This window comes from Hemitrygon akajei, chromosome 8 (genome assembly GCF_048418815.1).
Source record: "Hemitrygon akajei chromosome 8, sHemAka1.3, whole genome shotgun sequence".
Lineage (NCBI taxonomy): Eukaryota > Metazoa > Chordata > Chondrichthyes > Myliobatiformes > Dasyatidae > Hemitrygon > Hemitrygon akajei.
The window spans coordinates 90271083-90279746 of NC_133131.1; positions in this window are offsets into that span (position 1 = coordinate 90271083).

An 8664-nucleotide genomic window follows, 5' to 3' on the forward strand; every position below is an offset into this window, starting at 1 on the left:
ATTTCCTTTGTCTACCCTGCTTGCAATTTCCTCAAAGAATTGCAATAGGTTTGTCAGACAGGATTTTCTTTTCAGGAAACTCTGCTGGATTTGACCTATCTTGTCATGCGCCTCCAGTTACTCCGTAATCTCATCCCTAATAATCGATTCCAACAACTTCCTGACCACTAATGTCAGACCAACAAGTCTATAGATTCCTTTCTGCTGCTTCCCACCCTTCTTAAATAGCAGAATAACATTTACAATTTCCAGTCATCCAGTACAATGCCAGAATATATCGATTCTTCAAAGATCATTGTTAACTTCACTGCAATCTCTCCAACTATTTCCTTCAGAACTGGAAGGTGCATTCCATCAGGTCCAGGAGATTTATCCACCCTCAGACCATTAAGCTTCCTGAGCACCTTCTCAGTTGTGACTTACACTGCACATACTTCAGTTCTCTGACACTCTTGAATGTTTGGTATACTGCAGATAGACAGTATCTGTGAAGCCTGATGCAAAGTACGCATTCAGTTCCTCTGCCATCTCTGTTTCTCTCATTATCTCCAGCATCATTTTCTATTCGTCCTATATCTACCCTTGACACTCTTTTACCCTTTATATACTTAAAAAAAGTTTTTAGTATCTTCTTTGCTATTAGTCGCCAGCTTCCTTTCATAATCAAGGGACGACTGCGCAAACACGTGGATGTCTGTGAGTTAGATTGACACAAAGAGCTTAAAAGGAGACAGATTTACAGAGTGGGTTACAGAGGAGCAGGCGACAGAGTAGGGGGAGATAGAGTAGGAGAGCTTTGGTTCAATGCAGCTTCGGTGATACTGAGGCGAGGTAGGTTATCTGTGAAGAATAGAAACTGGAAATATGTCTGTGAAGCCAGTGTTCCGTACTGGGTGTCAGAAGTGGGAAGTCCTAGAGACTCCCAGCCTACCGGAAGGCCACATCTGTGCCAGATGTGTCAAGATGCAGCTCCTTAGGGACTGGGTTAGGGAACTGGAGCTGCAGCTCGATGACCTTCATCTTGTCAGGGAGAGTGAGGAGGTGATAGGGAGGAGCTATAGGTAAGTAGCCACACCGGGGACTCGAGAGACAGATAAGTGGGTAACAGTCAGGAGAGGGAAGGGCAGGAGAAAGATACTAGAGAGTACCCTGTGGCTGACCCCCTTAACAATAAGTACTCCTGTTTGAGTGCTGTTGGGGGTGATGGCCTACCTGGGGGAAGCAACAGTGGCCGTGCTTCTGGTACTGACTCTGGCCCTGTAGTTCAGAAGGGTAGGGAAAGGAAGAAGGCAGCAGTGATAGGGGACTCTATAGTTAGGGGATCAGACAGGTGATTCTGTGGTTGCAGGAAAGAAACACAGATGGTAGTTTGCCTCCCAGGTGCTAGGGTCTGGGATGTTTCTGATCGCGTCCACAATATCCTGAAGTGGGAAGGTGAACAGCTAGAGACCGCTAGGAAAAGGGCGGAGGTCCAGAAAACAGACTACAGGGAGTTAGGAAAGAAGTTGAGAAGCAGGACCGCAAAGGTAGTAATCTTGGGATTACTGCCTGTGCCACGTGACAGTGAGTATAGGAATAGAGTGAGGTAGAGGATAAATACGTGGCTGAGGGATTGGAGCAGGGGGCAAGAATTCAGATTTCTCGATCATTGGGACCTCTTTTGGGGCAGGTGTGACCTGTACAAAAAGGACGGGTTGCATTTAAATCCAAGGGGGGGCTAATATCCTGGCAGGGAGGTTTGCTAAGGTGATTGAGGAGAACATAAACGAGAATTGACTGGGGGTGGGAACCAAACTGAAGAGACGGAGGAAAGGGCTCTTGCCTCACAAATAGAGAAAGCTTTCAGGCAGTGTGAGAGGGAGAATAGGCAGGTGATAGAGATGGGATGTGCTCAGTCTGATGGTTTGAGATGTGTCTATTTTAATGCAGGAAACATCATGAACAAAGTGCATGAGCTTAGAGCGTGGATCAGTACTTGGAGCTATGATGTTGTGGTAATTACAAAGACTTGGATGGCTCAGGGGCAGAGATGATTACTTAGAGTGAGGCTATAGATGTTTCAGAAAGGACAGGGAGGGAGGCAAAAGAGGTGGGGGTGTGGCACTACTGATCAGAGATAGTGTCATGGCTGCAGAAAAGGAGGAAGTCATGGAGGGATTGTCTACTGAGTCTCTGTGGGTGGAAGTTAGAAACAGGAAGGGGTCAATAACTCTACTGGGTGTTTTTTATAGACCATCCAATAGTAAGAGGGACATAGAGGAGTGGATAGGGAGATAGATTCTGGCAAGTTGTAATAATAACAGAGTTGTTGTAGTGGGAGATTTTAATTTCCCAAATACTGATTGGCATCTCACTAGAGCTAGGAGTTTAGTTGGGGTGGTGTTTGTTAGGTGTGTTCAGGAAGGTTTCTTACAAGAGGAGAGGCTGTGCTTGATCTGCTATTGGGAAATGAACCTGGTCAGGTGTCAGGTCTCTCAGCGGGAGAGCATTTTGGAGATAGTGATCACAATTCTATCTACTACAACATTGGAGAGGGATAGGAACAGATAAGTTAGAAAAGCATTTAACTGGAGTAAGGGGAAATATAAAGCTATCAGGCAGGAACTTGGAAGCATAAATTGGAAGGAGATGTTCTCAAGGAAATGTACGGCAGAAATGTGGCAAATGTTCAGGGGATTTTTGTGTGAAGTTCTGCATAGGGGCATTCCAGTCATCTAATCTCCAGTGAGAGTATGCCAAGAGCCATCAAATGCTCCTCATATGTTAACCCATTCATTCCTGAGATCATTCTTGCAAACCTCCTTTGGACCTCTCCAATGCCAGCATAACTTTTCTTAGATACAGTGCCGATAAAAAATGCTCACTCCCCCATCCTCTTGGAAGTTTCCATGTTTTATTGTTTTACAACATTGAATCACAAGGATTTAATTTGGCTTTTTGACACTGATCAGCAGAAAAAGACCCTTTCGCACATATAACAACTGTTGCCAGGGTGCTTCACCAGTCGCAGCTTTATGGAAGAGTAACATAGAGAAAGCAACTGTTGAAAAAAATTCACAAGAAATCTCAGCTAGAATTTGCCAACAGGCATGTGGGAGACTCTGAAGTCAGCTGGAAGAAGGTTCTATGGTCTGATGAAACCAAAATTGAGCTTTTTGGCCATTAAAATAAATGCTCTGTTTGGCCGAACACTGCACAGCATCAAAAACATACCATTCCTGCCATGAAGCATGGTGTTGGCTGCATCACGCTGTGGAGTTGCTTCACTGCAGCAGGCCCTGGATGGCTTGTGATGGTAGAGAGTAAAATGAATGCAGCAAAATACAGAGAAATCCCAGAGGAAAACCTGAGGTAGTTTGCAAGAGAACTGCAACTTGGGAGAAGATTTGTTTTCTAACAAGAGAATGAACCAAGCATAAAGCTAAAGCTACACAGGAATGGTTTAAAAACAACAAAGTTAATGTCCTGAAGTGGCTATGTCAGAGTCCAGACCTCAATCCAATTGAGAATTTGTAGCTGAACTTGAAAAGGGCTGTTCACTTATGATCCCCATACAATCTGACAGAACTTGAACAGTTTTGTAAAGAAGAATGAGGAGAAATTGCAGTGTCCAGATGTGTAAAGCTGATTGTGTCCAGACTCAAGGCTGTAATTGCTGCCAGGTTGCACCTCCTAAATACTGACTTGAAGGGGGTGAATACTTGTGCAATCAATTATTTTGTGGTTTATATTTGTAATCAATTTAGATCATTTTGTAGAGATCTGTTTTCACTTTGGTACGAGAAAGAATTTTTCTGTTGATCAGTGTCAAAAAAACCCCAAATTAAATCCACTGTGATTCACTGTTGTAAAAGAATAAAATATGAAAACTTCCTGGGGGGGGGGGGGTGAATACTTTTCATAGGCACTGTATATGGCCAAAACTGTTCACAAAACTTCAAATGCAGTCTGACCAATACCTTATAGAGCCTGAGCATTACATGTTTGCTTTTGTATTCTAGTCATCTTGAAATGAACGTTAACATTACATTTGCCTTCCTTCCCATCGTCTCAACCTGCAAGTTAACTTTCAGTGAATCTTGCATGAGGACCCCCAACACTATTTGCACCTCTAATTTTTGAATTTGCTTCCTGTTTAGGAAACGATCAGTATCTTCATTCCTCTTCCCAAAGTGCATGACCTTACACCTGCCTACACTGTATTCTATATCCCATTTCTTTGCTGTCCTACCCTGTCCAAGTCCTTCAGCAGACTGCTCACTTCCTCAACATTGTCTGCTCTTCCACCTATCTTTCTATCATCTGCAAGTTTGACCACAAAGCCCTGAATTTCATTATCCAGATCATTAATATATAACGTGAAAAGTAGTGGACTCAATACAGACCCCTGCGCAACACCACCAATAATTGGAAGCCAATCAGAAAAGGCCCCCTTTAATCCCACTCTTGGTCTTTTGCCAGTCAGCTAATCCTCTTTCCATGCTATTATCTTTCCTGTAATACCATGGGGTCTTACTTTGTTTGGCATCCTCGTGTCCGGCACCTTGTCAAAGGCCTTCTGAAAATCCAAATGAATAACATCTACTGAATCTCCCTTGACCATTCTGCCCATTATTTCCTCAAAGCATTGCAACATATTTGTCAGGCAAGAATTCCCCTTAAGGAAACCATGCTGACTTTGGTCTATTTTATCATGTGCCTCCAAGTACCCTGAAACCTCAGCCTTAATTACAGACTCCAAAATCTTCCCAACCATTGAAGACTGGCTAAATGGCCTATTTCTACTGCCTCCCTCCCTTCTTAAAGAGTGGAGTGACATTTGCAATTTTCCAGTCCTCTGGAACCACACCAGAATCAAGTGATTCTTGAAAGATCATTGCTAATGCTTTTAGAATCTGTTCAACTACCTCTTTCAAAATTCTGGGGTGTAGTCCACCTGGTCCAGTTGATGGACCTACCTTCAGACCTTTCAGCTTTCCAAGCACTTTCTCCTTAGTAGTAACAACTACACTCGCTTCTGCAGCCTGACATTTTTCAAATTTCTGACATGCTGTTGGTGTCATCCACAGTGAAGACTGGCATAAATACTTAGTGAGTTTGTGCATCATTTCTTTGTCTCCCATTGCCTCCTCTCCAGCATGATTTTCCACATCCAATGTCCACTCTTGTCTCTCTTTTATTCTTTAGATATCTGTAAAATAACTTCTGGCATCCTGCTTTTTAATTGGCTAATAATATTTCTTACCAACAAAGCCACTTCACCCCCTCACCTGCCTGTCTCTTCAATATGATGTCTATCCTCAGGTGTTAAGCTCCCAGCTGTACACTGACTTTTATCCATAACTCTGTGTTACCCTGTCAGCTTGTAAACTAGCCTGCTAATTCCCAGACTTCCTGACAGGGCTGCCAAGCCAGCATGATCTAGTCTGATATGCTTTATGTTCCTGCATGGTGCAATAGTTCACAACGGAACTTCAGCCTTCCGGTTTAATACCTGTAACAGTCACTGATACAAACGTACTATGTGGAAAGTGTTTGAAATCTGAAATGGAAAAAAAATGTGTATTGGAGACAGTCAGCCAGTCTATGGAGAGGAAACAATTCAGATTAGTACATTATCATCTGAGAATTTTCACTTTTAATTGACATATGTAGGCAAATGAATCAATACTGTCATTTGCCAGTTAAATCTTTGCAGCCCTGTCACTCACCTACTAACAATCTCAATCAGATAAAAACACCTGTTTTGTCAGCTGTAACAAATGATTGACAGAAATCATTAAATCTGGGACTTAATGAGAATAATTTATTTTTTGTCAGGAATTGTATGACACATGCTGAAGGATTTTTCTTGATCTCAAGAATTTTGCACCAAGCAGTTGCTCGCAGATGTGAGTATATTTGTATCCATTCTTCCAGGAATATGCCATGACTGGATGAATGATGGATGACAGAAGAGCAGGCCAAGTTGACAGAAGAGGCGGGGCAGGGATTGAGGTAATTATTAGTGGTTAGTGGTGGAGATAGGGAGGATGAAGATTGTCTACAAGGGCCTCCATCTGGGATTTACAAATGTTTAAACTGACTGTGCTTCACAACAATGTTTTGGCCAAAATCTTCCCCCAGCCACAACATTCATTTCAGGACATGTGAGACTTTTATTGACATTGACTGTCGTTTAAACAACATCTCTCATTTTACCTCCTACATTTGCACAAAAGAAGTCACAGACTTTTCTTTTTACAAAAGAGTACCAAGTATATTAAAGTTATTCTTGTTAATGGCATTAATGTGAGGCTATCAGGCTTTGCCATAATCAAGGTGCCACTGACTGCACTTCGGCCATTTGCAGGCACCACAATCAACTCAAATATGTCTCACTGCTGGAAAGGATTCCAGACCAAATTTCCTGCAGCTGTGATTTTTCCAATCAATATCTGGTTTGCTTGGAGCAGTTCTACTGTCTTGTTCTGTAGCCGTTGACTCTGTCATCAGTATCTGAAGTATGATAACGTGCCACAGGGCAACTTCTGGCTGACGAAGACTACTTACTGATGACATGGCTCCTGACTGTGCAAGGCACAAACACATCCAGCAGCACCGTGATGCCATCATTCACAAGTACTTGAGTTGCTCAGGCAATGATTCCACTGCTTCAACCATCCCATGCAGAAGCTTTAAAGGCTTTGTCAAATGCATCTTAAGCTTTTATAGTGTTCTGATATAACGCTAAACCACCTCCCCACCTTGAAAGCACAGCACATGTGATCAAACATGCAATGAACAGCTGAGAAGTAGAAGAGATTTGGATCCTGGTGCTTTTGCAGTCCAAAGGTTCTTTGAAAGTCAAGAATGAGGCAGAAAACTTGTTGTTTATAGAGATATTATGAAGTGTTACAAGAACAAAGAATGAACTAAGAAAGAATCAAAAGAACAAAGAAAAAGAAGTTTGGTTGTCTCATACTCACACTAGAAATAAACAAAATTACAGTGGTAACAATTAACATATAAAATAGCTACACTCAATTGGCATGACACTTGCTGCAGAAAAACTGTGAAGCTTCTAGAAAAATACAAAAGCAACTTACCATAATTACTTGAAAAATCACTAATTATATAGACGATGATACAAAAATACAAGCAAGCATAGGAAAGTTAAACTACAAAGAAGATGCAAGAAAATTCCTCACCCTAATCCAACCTCCCCCCCGATTCTAAATCACTCATTTATGCTAATTACAACTGAAAATTCAAAGGCAGAAAAACTTCAGTACCTGTGTTAAAGTATAAAATACCAAAAATTCACCCCAAGTTATGAAAATATCAAAGGGTATTTATAAAACTATTTCATAGTCTGGTGGATTGTCCTTATGAGCACGTGAGTTTGAGCAGCTCTATTAATTATGTCCCTTATACAAGTAATTAAGATGTAAATCATGATAAGGCACAACAGGGCAAATATCATATTTCTTAATATTGAGTAGTCCCAGCTTCCTAAATTTAATTTGATGCAGTTAAAGAAATCCATCAGACTGATCTATCCATCAGACTGATGTACCATAGTTGCCAAGAAAATTTTCAACAACATTCTTAAATGCCTTCCATGTGATTTTCCCCAGTCCCAAAAGAAGTTCTTCAAATTGCCTCACTGATGACCTGCTTAATCTGTGGACCAACAAAAATGCATTTCTTAATCTTGGCATCAGTGATTCTGACTTGAATTATGAATTGAAATAACAAATGTAGGTGATTTCAAAATAATACATGATAGGGAAATTTCGTGGTAATTTTCATAATCAGCAGCCCAAAATCCATAAAGTACACCCAAAGTATTCAGGAAGCAAAATCTTTGCTGTCCAGTGTTATTGATTTGCACACTGTGGCTTGTTGTGTCCATTGGGTACCACCTCAGCTTGCCTGAGGTGGCTAGCATGCATTCACTTCCTTTTGCTTTCAACCTCTACTCCTCTCTACTTTTATGCACAACTTAGTTAATTTTTTATTAATCATATGAATCAATCCATGCTCTGTTGTAGTTGCACAGAGCCAGAAATGATTGGAGTTGCTGGACTCTTGCAGGTGGTTTTGCTGGCCTTGATAGCTTTTGCAAGATCCACAATGATCTTCCACTTACCTTGGGAAATTTTCTGTCCCAGGCAAATTCCCTCTTCTTATTGCAATTGTGTTTTGTCTAAGCTTGCTTTGGCTGGCTGGTGGTGCAATGGCATCAATGCTAGACTCTGGAGCAAAGGCTCCCGAGTTAGAATCCAAGCTGGGCCACCTCCGAGCATGCTTTCCATCCATGCCGGTTAAGCGTTGAGCTAGCCACTCGACCTCGTAAGAAAAAAAACAAGGGTTGAGTCAGGAATGTTCATATTGTGACCCGGCTAATCCAAAAGGAAACCAATCCCGACACCACGCACCAGACAAGAATGGCTGAGTATCTGGTGCGACATGCTAAAAAAAATCTTGCTTTGTGATGACTGGAGGATAAATAATCGAGCAAGTAAAGCACAGCTCATTCATGCTGATCTGCAGTGTCAGATTCAATCAAGTCATCACCCCCATACTGTACGATAGTTGACTCAGATGTTGTCTCAGAGTCACATGATGGACAGTGGGACTGTTGCTGAGACGACTCATATTGTTGTCCTTTAACTGTAA